At 36.7% G+C, this 12,390-nt stretch overlaps 1 protein-coding gene and 1 long non-coding RNA gene across 2 annotated transcripts in view; one reads left to right on the top strand and one right to left on the bottom strand.

The window, feature by feature from the left end:
* The window catches only part of Use1 (Vesicle transport protein Use1), a 216,326-nt gene that overhangs the window by 150,662 nt on the left and 53,274 nt on the right, over positions 1 to 12,390 (top strand). The gene's annotated exons all lie outside the window — the stretch shown is intronic.
* Positions 1,126 to 3,276, bottom strand: LOC147871570 (uncharacterized). The gene is made up of 2 exons (XR_015538667.1): positions 3,020 to 3,276; positions 1,126 to 2,350 (listed from the first exon to the last, which is right to left on the bottom strand). It is a non-coding gene; the product is annotated as an uncharacterized LOC147871570 (long non-coding RNA).

The raw sequence follows: 12,390 nt of genomic DNA, 5'->3' as shown, positions 1-12,390 counted from the left end.
GGCACTGTTCTAATATTAAACAAATACACTAAAAAAATAACCTACGGCTGTGGTATTAAGCTTGGAACTCTTATATATACATGAACACGTTTTTTGCAGTCAGTATTTGCACTTTATTAAATTATATATTATTTAATTAATCAATGATAGATTATGGTTTTAATTTTAAATACTAATTTGTCAGTCTTTTAAATAAAATCATTTAGTATTACTTTAGATACCCCTATATTTCGTGATAGGTAATTTTCTAGTAGTCCGTAACAGAAAAGAATTTATAGGCAACTTTGCACGAATCCTACGTGCGTTTATTCTGCAATAAATTGCCATGCTTTCGTGAAGGTCTGTAGAAATTATTTTCCATAAATTGCAATTTGATAATAGACGACTCAGTTAGTTGGATTTCTTTGCTTTTATTAGCTTCATATTAAACTCTTATAAAAGTTTCAACTCAAAGACAGGAGCACATTCCAGAAATTGAAAATTAACTTTTAAGAGACACCAAGTACAAACTACGTATTGTGAATCGAACGCAAATCGTACAATAGGATTTTATATTAATAAAGTGCACTCTATTTTTAAACAACTGTGAAATATCCTAATGTAAATTATTTTAGTGCATACACAAAACACAAAGTAAGATTATTATAATTAAACTAAATATCCAGCAATGTTATTCCAACAAATAATGTGACAAATGTTATTATTCGTACATGGACATTATAACAATTTCGTTGTCTTTGAAACAGTCTCATTATCACAGAATCTAAAATTTGAATCAGAAAAAACGAATGGAAATGACAGAGAACATTTTAACAAGAGTCTCAGTTTGTTACTAACTATTAACTTTTACACATTAACATACATAACTTCCGCACAAATAAAATAAAGTAAAATAAGGTAACGTTACAACTGGAGTCTTTATATTACGGATGAAACCTCCTGACAAGGGAAAATACGTGTTCTAAATTTAGCAGAATAAAATAATCTTCAAGTTTAAAGTCATCTTTGCTTTTAAGCTGTATTTTCTATAAGTTTCTTCAAATTCTTTCCTTAAAATAAGAAATGAATCTTAAGAACAAGATACAAAATATAATGCACGTTGTGTTTAAAATAATTACGACACTGTCAAGATAGTTTAATTGTATATTAAATTACAAATTAGGAGGTAACTGAAATATTAATTTGTTCAATTTTTTTTTCGAGTGAATCTACTTCAGTTACGACACAAAGCGAATATTTTCCTTTCTTTTAGAACGTTCAAGTACATGTTTAGAAAAGAGAAACGAAAATGAATATAGTAAGTAATTGTAATAACGTATCTTACGCTGAAAATGAAATACGTTTACAATTTAACATTTCGGATCGTGCTTTATTGTCCGAGGATAATGGACTCACTCCATAGGAGGGTCCACTGTTTATAAATTACACAAAGCTTCTGGTCTGGCCAACTAAACTTGTGTCGCTGAAGTTCTCTGAATATATTTTTGTAGTTTATGATGTGAGACTGTCTTTCTTTTCCAAAGAAAGGATTTGAACTTTCATGTCAAGTCTGTTGCCACGTAAGGCACACTTCTTGGCAAAATTGTAATTGAAACTGGCGCAGCTGCCAGACTTGATAGTGTCATCAAATCCATTCTCGTAGTTCCGAACTGTGTGCTTGGCTGATGCCTGTTCCTTCCCCGCTGCTCGGTTGATTTCCACACGATATCCAAACTCCTTAGATTTGTTCTCAGGTCCAACGTGAAACGCGCAGGTATAAAGCGTATCGCCTCTGACTTGAGACACGTGGACAAATATTTCAGACCTAAAGAATATTATGCAAAGCCAGATAATTTTAACCCCAAAGTTTTTCAAAGAAATGACGCCTACACCAGATTCTTTACCGGCGGAGACGCCATGTTTCTCCATCAGATGGCTCTTCATCATAGCAAGAGGACGATTCCAAGTGCATCCTGTTATGGGACACTTGTATTTCCGCTGTGAGCATACTTTTTCATGGGTAATCGTGTCATCTTTTAGGAATCTCGCATTGCAGCCGAAAGTGTAGTTTTTGCATTGGACGATCAATTTCCTTGTCACACTTTCCAGAACACGAATTGTGACATTCAGAAATTTACCTCTGCAGACCGGACAATCTTTCACTTGTGATCTGCAAGTGTCGCAGGTGCAGTGGCCATTGGCACAAATTATTATGGGCGGCCGAAGATATTCCATGCATACAGGACATTTGAGTTCCGACAGGACCTCTTGTATTATGGTCGCCATAATTTTATTGTTTCGCTTTTGAAAACGTTGACACTCCGCCAACTGGGAATTCTCTTGCAGAAAAGATGATTCACAGAAGAAGTATCTGAAAATAAGAAACAGAAATGTATGACCAAAAATAATTAATTTAAATTATTCAAACGTTTAATGACCTCTGTAGAAATCATGTAAGCTGATAACGAAATAAACTGGAGCAGATAATAGACAGCAGACCATCTAATGATGCCAAGAAGATGGTGGGCGACCTAAACAAAGTGTACACGACACATCCAATGACATTGGCCAAAGGCTCGTTGATTTAGCCACTAGAAAAAACATGATAATCAGTTCTACTTTCTTCCCTAGGAGACAAATAGAGAAATACTAGAGCAGAGCGCTTCTTTCGGAGCTCCTCGGGGGATTGGTCAAGTGTTCAAAAAGCAACCAACCCCCCCTTCGGGTTGGTTGCGTTTTAAATTCTTACGTTACAAACTAAACTATCCCCCCGAATTCAGGGCTTAAACACTTGACCAACCCCACCCCTTCGGGTTGTTGGTTGTGTTTTAAAATCTTAAGTAACACACTAAACTAACCCCGCTGTCTCTAATCTGATGTGTTAGTTCTTTACGTCGCTGTTCAGAGGCCAACTGTTCTTGGTCAGTCAACTTTCTATGTCCAACCCCACCCTTGCAAATCTTCGTCTTAAAATCGATCATAAAGTCAGTTTTCATAATAGTTTTCGTAATCGTAATATATCGAATGAGTATCAGTTTACCTTGTTGGAGTTGGTACTTCAAATACTTGATAACGTCTTCTTTCACTTTTCTGATGTTTTAGGATAACTGTCAGTCAATTTTGAAGAATGCGACGTGCTGCTTCTGGAGCAGTGATAATGCGACTGGCTTGATATTCTTTGATTTCCTTGTTGTGAAGTGTTATTTGTTTACTCGGCATTGTTGTGTTCCACAACAATGCCGAGTAAACAAATATCTGTTGACATTGTTGATGACGTCATTTTTTGACGACAAATAGGTTGACGACCTTACATTTCCCTATATTTCGTGAAAGGTAATTTTCTAGTAGTCTGTAATAGATCAGATTTTAAATTTGGTTTTGACGAATAATACTTACGTTTCTTCTGCAATAAATTGCCATCCTTTCGTGACGATCTGTAGAAATTATTTTTCTTAAATTGAAATTTAATAATAGACGACTCAGTTAGTTGGATTTCTTTGCTTTTATTAGCTTCGTATTAAACTCTTATAAAAGTTTCAACTCAAAGACAGGAGCACATTCCAGAAATTGAAAACTAACTTTTAAGAGACACCAAGTACAAACTACGTATTGTGAATCGAACGCAAATCGTACAATAGGATTTTATATTAATAAAGTGCACTCTTTTTTAAATCAGCTGTGAAATATCCTAATGTAAATTATTTTAGTGCATACACAAAACACAAAGTAAGATTATTATAATTAAACTGAAATCCAGCAATGTTATTCCAACAAATAATGTGACAAATGTTATTATTCGTACATGGACATTATAAGATTTTCATTGTCATTAATACAGTCTCATTATCACAGAATCTAAAACTTGAATCAGGCAACAACGAATGGAAATTACTGAGAACATTTTAGCAAGAATCTCAGTTTGTCACTAACTATTAACTTTTACACATTAACATACATAAATTCGGCACAAATAAAATAAAATAAGGTAACGTTACAACTGGAGTCTTTATATTACGGATGAAACCTCCTGACAAGGGAAAATACGTGTTCTAAAGTTAGCAGAATAAAATAATCTTAAAGTTTAAAGTCATCTTTGCTTTTAAGCTGTATTTTCTATAAGTTTCTTCAAATTCTTTCCTTAAAATAAGAAATGAATCTTAAGAACAAGATACAAAATATAATGCACGTTGTGTTTAAAATAATTACGACACTGTCAAGATAGTTTAATTGTATATTAAATTACAAATTAGGAGGTAACTGAAATATTAATTTGTTCAGTTTTTTTTTTCGAGTGAATTTTATTCAGTTACGACACAAAGCGAATATTTTCCTTTATTTTAGAACGTTCAAGTACATGTTTAGAAGAGATAAACGAAAATGAATATAGTAAGTAATTGTAATAATGTATCTTACGCTGAAAATTAAATTAATTTACAATTTAACATTTCGCATCGTACTTTATTGTCCGAGGATAATGGAGTCACTCCATAGGAGGGTCCACTCTTTATAAATAAGACAAAGCTCCTGGTTTGGCCAACTAAACTTGTGTCTCTGAAGTTCTCTGAATATATTTTTGTAGTTTATGATGTGGGACCGTCTTTAGTTTCCAAAGAAAGGATTTGAACTTTCATTTCGAGTCTGTCGTCATGTAAGGCACACTTCTTGGCAAAATTGTAATTGAAACTGGCGCAGTTGCCAGACTTGATAGTGTGATCAAATCCATTCTCGTAGTTCGGAACTGTGTGATTGGCTGATGCCTGTTCCTTCCCCGCTGCTCGGTTGATTTCCACACGATATCCAAACTCCTTAGATTTGTTCTCAGGTCCAACGTGAAACGCGCAGGTATAAAGCGTATCGCCTCTGACTTGAGACACGTGGACAAATATTTCAGACATAAAGAATATTATGCAAAGCCAGATAATTTTAACCCCAAAGTTTTTCAAAGAAATGACGCCTACACCAGATTCTTTACCGGCGGAGACGCCATGTTTCTCCATCAGATGGCTCTTCATCATAGCAAGAGGACGATTCCAAGTGCATCCTGTTATGGGGCACTTGTATTTCCGCTGTGAGCATACTTTTTCATGGGTAATCGTATCTTCTTTTGGGAATGTCGCATTGCAGCCGAAAGTGAGGTATTTGCATGTACCTTTCAATTTGATGATCGCGTTCTCCAGAACACGAATTCTGACCTTCAGAAATTTACCTCTGCAGACCGGACAATTGTTCACTTGTGATCTGCAATTGTCGCAGGTGCAGTGGCCATTGGCACAAATTATTATGGGCGGCCGAAGATATTCCATGCATACAGGACATTTAAGTTCCGACAGGACCTCTTGTATTATGGTCGCCATAATTTTATTGGCTCGCGTTTGAAAACGTTGACACTCCGCCAACTGGGAATTCTCTTGCAGAAAAGATGATTCACAGAAGAACTCTCTGAAAATAAGAAACAGAAATGTATGGCCAAAAATAATTAATTTAAATTATTCAAACGTTTAATGTCCTCTGTAGAAATCATGTAAGCTGATAACGAAAAAGAATAATAATACGAATTCTGTAAAATAGCTCCAGCCAGCCTCACTTCATTGTACCTGCACCTTGTGGTGGTGGTGGGGCCGAGTACCCCAGTGACCTCGAGAGCTACTGGTAGGGCCTCCTTCGCCTGATTGGTCGAGGGGCAGAGGTCAGACTAAGACAAGTTCCCTGGTCCTCCAGGTTGGGATTTGGTTGCAAGGCTACCAACCTTGCACCGTAAAAAAGAAGACGTTTCGAAACCTCAATAAATCGGAATGTTAAGGATATTGAGAATGGCACGTGGAATGTTGGAACCCTTCTTAAGCAGGAGCATTAACTAAATAAACTGGAGCAGATAATAGACAGCAGACCATCTAATGATGCCAAAATGATGGAGGGCGACCTAAACAAAGTCTACACGACACATCCAATGACATTGGCCAAAGGCTCGTTGATTTAGCCACTAGAAAAAACATGATAATCAGTTCTATTTTCTTCGCTAGGAGGCAAATAGAGAAATACACGTGGAGATCACCAAATGGAATAACCAACAACCAAATCGATCGTGTGTTAATAGACAAGAGAAGAGTGGAATAAATGTCCGAACATGCAGAGGAGAAATTTGTGGGACTGACCACTGTTTAGTTAAAACAGTCTTCAGGGAAGGATAATTTAGCGCGTGTTTAGACCGGAAGTGGACGTCCGCTTCTAAGCGGTGGAGGTAAGTTCGGAGGTCACTACATCGAAGCGAACCAAACCAGCGAAAATACTTCCCGATTTATTTTCGGAAAAGTTTCGCAACAGAAAACTCAGTTCACACCTGCGAGGTTTTGTTGGATACCCAACCTCGATCACATGCTCCCAAATTAAAAACATTCTCCATTTTACAAACACCACCCCCGGACGTCTGCTGCTTTGGGGTGTTAAGGAGTGGACGCTTACAGAATGGAGAGCATTTCGGTTAATTCAGACAATTATTAATAAAATTAAAACGAATTCCTTGCATCTCGCTCAAAAGCTCTAACAAAGCTCATGGATCAAGGAATCTAAAGTGATTCAATTATTTTTCGTAACAGAGGCCCCATTTATTAAAAATTTGAAGCCGAAGCTCGTCCAGTCCGTACCGCACAGAGAACACTACACTTCGCCATTACAAAGATCAACCGGTTGATGTATTTAAAGGATTGCCACCAGGCTTTCAAGGGATTAAACAGCTTCATCGAGAATTTCGGCTACTGACATGTCTTGCGGCTTTAGCAAATCGAATCCCACACTATTAATGGAATTTCTTTTATTATAAATAATGCCGTAAACAAACAGAAGCCAGTGGAATAATTAATTGAATTTATGTTAGAAAGAAGACACGTCTAATTCTCTTCCAAAGTTCACAGAAGTAAATGCTATTAGCAATAATAATAATAATAATAATAAATAGGTTGCCTTTACCTCACTCTTTCTTCGGGAGGGGGAATCCTCGATGTCCACCGACGAAATGAAATGGAGAGAGTGAAGGAGTTTCTTAGGAATTCACGGAATATAAGGAAGTGCCTTGGTTATTGTGGAAGACTTTTAAAAGCAGAAAAGTATCTCCTCTACGACGCACTTCTCCTACAAGCGACTCACAACTCAGCTTTTTGCACAATGACGAAAGCGGATTGTTGACTAATGCGACAATGCCGAATGAATCGATGACGTAACAGTTAGTAAAGGAATGGAGTGCGATACGGTTCATTCAGTCTATTATAATGCATGCACAAGAAATGAGAAATGAGCCTTAAGGCATGCTCAGTCAATATTGTTGGGGGTGTTTTTTAGAAATTCCAATACTTCTGTTTACATTGTTGTACGCGCAGGTGTTCATATAAAAGCTGACCATTGTCGACCTATATTTACACTTTCTTTAATAAAAAGAGAATTACCCAAAGATAAAGTTTGGTTAATTTCCATAAATTAATATAAAATATTTTCTCTGTAAGAAGGAAATACATTTAAAAGTTTTGAAAAGAGGAATGAAGAGAATTTTAAAATTTCATTTGCCCTTGTTTAAGAATAACGCCCGGGTTTAGTAATCTTGCCCGGGCGCTGTTGAGTCCATCCCTGGGGGAGAGAAAATGTTTCCTGAGTTCGATTCCCGGCAAGGGCGGTTCCTTTAACTCCGAATCTAAGCGAGAGAGAACAATGGCGCCAGGATCAGAGTTTTTTATTTGGAAGAGGCGATTACAGGAACAGGGACCTCGACACTGACAAACTGTCCTGGGTTCGAGTCCTGACAAGGATGGTATCTCTTGATAGGAGCGTAACCCCGATAAAGGTACGAATCCAAGGCAAAATACGTTCGTTTCGGAGAAGAAATTACAGGACCTGAGGTTAGAGACCCGACATCTGTCCTTGGTTCGAGGCTTATGGGGGCAGATTTTACTGGCATGTTAAAGAATACAGATTTTAAGCTTTACTGAAATTAACATTGATAAGGAATGTAAGCAGTTGTCTGATGTTCCTGTGGTACACTCCAGACACTCTTTGAGTAATAAATAGCCCAAGCATTTTCATCACTCACTCGTTGTTACGGAGGTCCGTTTGATTCCCGGTCGTAGGTCAGAAACAAATGACATTCAGTTCCCCGCATTTGTTGACGACCTGGTGATTGGTTAAGCATCACGGATGACTGTACATTCCCCCTAAAATGTCAAAAGAACGAGGCCCTTATCTTCGTATTTTTGTTAAAATGAATCATCGAGCAGAAATTTATACGCAATCTGGAATGTCTTATTCATGATTTTCTAAAAAGCTGGTCGTTGTAAAAGAAATTGTTTTGTAACTAAAATTGTCTCTTGGCATATTTTAATTAGAACACAACATTTGAACATGTTGGACAAAGATCAGTAGCTTTAAAAGAAGTTACAGAGTGGCGGGGATGGAGGAAAAGGGGCGACACATCACACTTTGTGAGGTCTCCTTTCTCTTTGTGAGTCATTTTGCAAAATCACCAAGCCATTCCTTTGCATGCTTAAATCTTTTTTGTGAAATTTCAGTTAATGTAAGCGACTTTCGTCAGAACTGATTTATAATATGTATTTGAAATTTATTAGATGGAACTTCAACGAGTGGAAAATTAATTTTGACTTTTTACGTCATAGTCGGAGATGGCGAGGAAAATTGTGACGAACAGATTTTCGTGGACCAATTTCTTACTTTGACGTCACTGCAACTCACTCTTTCCTTTTCGATCTTTTATCAAAAATTTTATATTTTACGCTTGTCCGTAGGAAGATGGCTGTCTTCTGGCTTTTTACGCCGTGTAGTTCGGTAGAATTCCTTCAACGTTTAACATGTCCTTGCTGCCTCCATCATCAGGCCTGCGAGCTCTGAAACGTCGAAAATCTTCTACCACACTACACAGTGCAACAACCCAGATGACAACCATCTTAGAATTTATGCTATTTCATTGCAATATTAATGCCAATCCAAAGTTTGGTATTATTAATGTTTCTGCATGGGATGTATTTGGGGAGTCTTAATTTAGTAATTTTTATGTAAAATTTAAATTGTGTGTGCGCGTATGCATGTACGTGCGAACGAACTTTCACTTACAACTTAAGAGCTGATTTATCGATTTTTGCCAAACTTGGCACACTCATTTTTTGGTAACAGGAAGAGAATATAGAAAGACCAAAACTTTGAAAAAGTGTCCTGAGTTTGTGTCCCGGTGAGGGTAGATCCTGCAGTCAGGGAACTGGGCCGAGACGAAATTTGTTTCCAAGAGAACATTCCAGAAAAGGAGGCCAAACCCCAAAATATCTGTCCTTGGTTTGAGTCCTTGTAAAGATTCTTTTTTTAGGGATAATTTTTTTCTGTGACATTCATCGATACATATCGAAATAGGGCAAGTATTTTTGCAGAAAATGTAAGAAGTTGTAAAATTTCCATACACAAACACTGAAGGCACTGTCCTAATATTAAACAAATGCACTAAAAGATACGCTGCGGTTGTGGTATTAAGCTTGGAACTCTCGTACATACATGAACACGTTTTTTGCAGTCATTATTTGCACTTTATTAAATAATATATTGTTTAATTAATCAATGATAGATTATGGTTTTAATTTTAAATACTAATTTGTCAGTCTTTTAAATAAAATCATTTAGTATTACTTTAGATACCCCTATATTTCGTGATAGGTAATTTTCTAGTAGTCCGTAACAGAAAAGAATTTATAGGCGACTTTGCACAAATCCTACTTGTGTTTATTCTGCAATAAATTGCCATGCTTTCGTGAAGGTCTTTAGAAATTATTTTACATAAAGTGCAATTTGATAATAGACGACTCAGTTAGTTGGATTTCTTTGCTTTTATTAGCTGCATATTAAACTCTTATAAAAGTTTCAACTCAAAGACAACAACACATTCCAGAAATTGAAAACTTATCTTTTAAGAGACACCAAGTACAAACTACGTATTGTGAATCGAACGCAAATCGTACAATAGGATTTTATATTAATAAAGTGCACTCTATTTTAAAACCACTGTGAAATATCCTAATGTAAAATATTTTAGTGCATAAACAAAACACAAATTAAGATTATTATAATTAAACTATAATCCAGCAATGTTATTCCAACAAATAATGTGACAAATGTTATTATTCGTACATGGACATCATAACAATATCATGTCATTAATACAGTCTCAGTATCACAGAAGCTAAAACTTGAATCAGGCAACAACGAATGGAAATGACAGAGAACATTTTAACAAGAGTCTCAGTTTGTTACTAACTATTTACTTTTACACATTAACATACATAAATTCGGCACAAATAAAATAAAATAAGAAAACGTTACAACTGGAGTCTTTATATTACGAATGAAACTTCTTTACAAGGGAAAATACGTGTTCTAAGTTTAGCGGAATAAAATAATCTTCAGGTTTAAAGTCAGCTTTGCTTTTAAGCTGTATTTTCTATAAGTTTCTTCAAATTCTTTCCTTAAAATAAGAAATAAATCTTAAGAACAAGACACAAAATATAATGCACGTTGTGTTTAAAATAATTACGACACTGTCAAGATAGTTTAATTGTATATTAAATTACAAATTAGGGTATAACTGAAATATTAATTTGTTCAAATTTATTTTCGAGTGAATCTACTTCAGTTACGACACAAAGCGAATATTTTCCTTTCTTTTAGAACGTTCAAGTACATGTTTAGAAAAGAGAAACGAAAATGAATATAGTAAGTAATTGTAATAATGTATCTTACGCTTGAAATTAAATACGTTTACAATTTCACATTTCGGATCGTGCTTTATTGTCCGAGGATAATGGACTCACTCCATAGGAGGGTCCACTCTTTATAAATAAGACAAAGCTTCTGGTTTGGCCAACTAAACTTGTGTCGCTGAAGTTCTCTGAATATATTTTTGTAGTTTATGATGTGAGACTGTCTTTCTTTTCCAAAGAAAGGATTTGAACTTTCATTTCGAGTCTGTCGTCATGTAAGGCACATTTCTTGGCAAAATTGTAATTGAAACTGGCGCAGTTGCCAGACTTGATAGTGTCATCAAATCCATTCTCGTAGTTCCGAACTGTGTGCTTGGCTGATGCCTGTTCCATACCCGCTGCTCGGCTGATTTCCACACGATATCCAAACTCCTTAGATTTGTTCTCAGGTCCAACGTGAAACGCGCAGGTATAAAGCGTATCGCCTCTGACTTCAGACACGTGGACAAATATTTCAGACCTAAAGAATATTATGCAAAGCCAGATAATTTTAACCCCAAAGTTTTTCAAAGAAATGACGCCTACACCAGATTCTTTACCGGCGGAGACGCCATGTTTCTCCATCAGATGGCTCTTCATCATAGCAAGAGGACGATTCCAAGTGCATCCTGTTATGGGACACTTGTATTTCCGCTGTGGGCAGACTTTTTCATGGGTAATCGTGTCATGTTTTAGGAATGTCGCATTGCAGCCGAAAGTGTAGTTTTTGCATCGGACGATCAATTTCCTTGTCACACTTTCCAGAACACGAATTCTGACCTTCAGAAATTTACCTCTGCAGACCGGACAATCTTTCACTTGTGATCTGCAAGTGTCGCAGGTGCAGTGGCCATTGGCACAAATTATTATGGGCGGCTCAAGATATTCCATGCATACAGGACATTTAAGTTCCGACAGGACCTCTTGTATTATGGTCGCCATAATTTTATTGTCTCGCGGTCTGCAAAAGAGAGTTTGAAAACGTTGACACTCCGCCAACTGGGAATTCTCTTGCAGAAAAAATGATTCACAGAAGAAATCTCTGAAAATGAGAAACAGAAATGTATGGACAAAAATAATTAATTTAAATCATTCAAACGTTTAATGACCTCTGTAGAAATCATGTAAGCTGATAACGAAGAAGAATAATTCAAGAATTAGTTACGAATTCTGTAAAATAGCTTCCGCCAGCCTCACTTCATGGTACCTGCACCTTGTGGTGGTGGTGGGGCCGAGTACCCCAGTGACCTCAAGAGCTACTGGTAGGGCCTCCTTAGCCTGATTGGTCGAGGGGCAGAGGTCAGACTAAGACAGGTGCCCTGGTCCTCCAGGTTGGGATTTGGTTGCAAGGCTACCAACCTTGCACCGTAAAAAGGAAGACGTTTCGAAACCTCAATAAATCGGAAAGTTAAGGATATTGAGAATGGCACGTGGAATTTTGGAACCCTTCTTAAGCAGGAGCATTAAGAGATCAATTAACTAAATAAACTGGAGCAGATAATAGACAGCAGATCATCTAATGATGCCAAAATGATGGTGGGCGACCTAAACAAAGTCTACACGACACATCCAATGACATTGGCCAAAGGCTCGTTGATTTAGCCACTAGAAAAAACATGATAATCAGTTCTATTTT

This window comes from Zootermopsis nevadensis, unplaced genomic scaffold (genome assembly GCF_977971745.1).
Source record: "Zootermopsis nevadensis isolate Lab colony 2312 unplaced genomic scaffold, Znev_1.0 Znev_ptg000046l, whole genome shotgun sequence".
In the NCBI taxonomy this organism is placed as follows: Eukaryota; Metazoa; Arthropoda; class Insecta; order Blattodea; family Termopsidae; genus Zootermopsis; species Zootermopsis nevadensis.
This window is presented reverse-complemented; position numbering and strand designations above follow the sequence as displayed.